Source organism: Penaeus chinensis, chromosome 15 (assembly GCF_019202785.1).
Source record: "Penaeus chinensis breed Huanghai No. 1 chromosome 15, ASM1920278v2, whole genome shotgun sequence".
Classification (NCBI taxonomy): Eukaryota; Metazoa; Arthropoda; class Malacostraca; order Decapoda; family Penaeidae; genus Penaeus; species Penaeus chinensis.
This window is the reverse complement of record NC_061833.1, coordinates 12,878,887-12,881,386: the sequence shown is the minus strand read 5'-3', so window position 1 is coordinate 12,881,386 and position 2,500 is coordinate 12,878,887. Positions and strand designations below refer to the sequence as shown.

The 2,500-nt window shown below is 40.4% G+C and overlaps 1 protein-coding gene across 7 annotated transcripts in view; it reads left to right on the top strand.

The window, feature by feature from the left end:
* The window catches only part of LOC125032974 (unconventional myosin-XVIIIa-like), a 259,197-nt gene that overhangs the window by 206,206 nt on the left and 50,491 nt on the right, over nucleotides 1-2,500 (top strand). Inside the window, exon 1 of one of the 7 annotated variants that reach the window (XM_047624401.1) lies at nucleotides 1,801-1,950. The exons of the other annotated variants lie outside the window; for them this stretch is intronic. The gene's annotated coding sequence lies outside the window, so the exon portion shown is untranslated. Of the gene's footprint in view, nucleotides 1-1,800; nucleotides 1,951-2,500 lie in introns of those variants that run through there. 7 annotated transcript variants of the gene reach the window in all.

The window sequence follows — 2,500 nt, the reverse complement described above, 5'->3', positions numbered from 1 at the left end:
GCCCCTTCCTTCGCCCTTCCTTCGCCCCCTTCTTCGTGCCCCTTCCTTCGCCATCCCCTTTGCACCCTTCCTCCACCCCTTCCTTTCCCCCCGTTCCCCCCTCACCTTTACCCCTTCTCCGTGCCCCTCCCCAAGAGCATCTGTCTTCCGCAGGCGTCGTGTCCCGCCGCGTGCGGTGCCTCCGTGACAGCTTGCTCTTATCTCCTTTCCTCTCCTCGTGACTGCTTCCTGACAGGAAACTGCGGTTCGCTTTTTTCGATTTTCTCTAATCTCTCTTTCTTTACTAATCCGTTTTCTATTTTGTATCATTATATTCGTCTCTCATTCGTTTGTAAGTTAGTTTTGGGAGGAATCGATCGGAGTGACGTGTTTGTTGGCTTGACTATTGCATTAGATATTGATGTTTTCCTTGCGGTTTATGATGGTGCCATGATGGTGCCACTGCAACTGTGACGTAAGAGCTGGACTTTTGTGTGTCTGATTTAATGATGCAAGGGTTTTAATCAATTGAGTGAGGTGCTTGATTTGAGTGACATTATCGAGGATTTCGTCCTGTCTTCTTCTTATTATTATTGTTATTATATTTTTTTTTATTATTATCATTATTATTATTATTATTATTATTATTATTATTATTATTATTATTATTATTATTATTATTATTATTATTATTATTATTATTATTACTACTACTACTACTACTACTATTATTGTTATTATTGATAGTATTTATTATTATTGTTGTTTTTGTTATTGTTATTGTTGTTTTATTATTATGTTTATTGATATTACTGTTATTATTATTGTTTATTATTATTATTGGTAATAATAATAATAATATTATTATTGGTAATATTATAATAATATTATTATTATTATTATTATTATTATTAATATTAATATTATTAATATTGTTATTATTGTTATTATTATTATTATTATTATTATTATTATTATTATTATTATTATTATTATTATTATTATTATTATTATTATTAATATTTTTGATATTGTTATTATTGTTATAATTATTATTATTATTATTATTATTATTATTATTATTATTATTATTATTATTATTAATATTTTTGATATTGTTATTATTGTTATTATTATTATTATTATTATTATTATTATTATTATTATTATTATTATTATTATTATTATTAATATTTGTGTTCCTATTCTCGTTACTGTTATTGTTTACTATCTTGTACTATCAGTCTCGTTTTGATGTTATTATCTGCATTGCTACTATTGTCTGATTGGTTATTTGCATTATTCTCATCATCACGCATTGTCATGCTCACCATCACCATCATCATACTAGTGATCATCCTCGTCGGTCAGCTTCATCGTCCTCATCGTTTCGCACGTACTCACGTTAATCCTCGTAGCAAGTTTTACGAGAAGCCAAGGGCAACATAGCACAGGATCCTCGGTCCTTGCAATTTTTTTTTTTTTTTTTTTTTTCTTAAGGAGGAGTTATGCGTTTCGTTCGTTCCCCGAGGCCGTTGTGGGAGGGAGGAAGGGGATTCGTTCCGTCTTGCCAAGGAGTCGTAGGAAGAAAGCAGAAGGTGGAAAAGCCATTGCGTTATGGTCTGGGTCTAGAATGACAGTTGTGTAAGAGGAGGTGCGAGTAAGAGAGGAAGAAGAAGAAAAAAAAATACATATGGCCAAGCTCGCGATACTCCTGCGCCAGAAATTGAAGATAGGAAGCATGTCGCGGAGGGTGCCAAAGCGGGGGGAGGGCGGGGACGGGGACAGGGACAAGTATGCGCGTCGGAGCGGTGCTCGAATGTTGGTCAGTAGTCATAGGTGGGGGGCCAGCAGTGCCAGTCGTGTGTGGCTGCCCTTCAATCGTGCTTAGGCCTCGGTGTCGACGCCCTTTTCCCCTCCCCCGCGTAAGGACGTCTCCAGCGGGACCCGGAGCAGGAGGAGGAGAAGGAGGTAATGGCAGCCGTTGGGCCTTCGCGCCGCGCCGAAAGGGAGGGAGGAAGCGCGTGGAGGCCGCGGCGTGTGTCTGTGTGTGTGTGGAGAGAGCAAGCAGCTGTGCGCGGGAGAGTCCTAGGGCCGCGGCCAGTGCTAGTAATCTCCTGATCCTTTGTGGCGCTGCGGCCCGGCTCTTGCGGATGAGCGGGGATGGACTCGCCATAGCGGATCAGTGTGGCTCGTCCCCGATCCCGCGTGCAAGGTGGCTGGCCTCGAGTATGGTATGTAGGGAGTGTGCTAGGCTGGCATTGATGAATGGGTGATGGGAAACAGGGCAAGGCGGTGCGTACGCGCGCCGCTATGGGAGAGTAGGGACTAGATGCAACAGCCCCACGCAACAATTCCTTCGCTGCAGATTTAGCGAGGGAGATGTACGCAACAGTAGCATTAGTGTTGCCAGTCACAGCATACCAGTTAGTTGCCAGCTGAATATGCGTTCCAGCTTTCCTTATACTAGGACTTTACTGTAATGTATTAGTTTTTACTTAACATACTAATGTTGCTATTA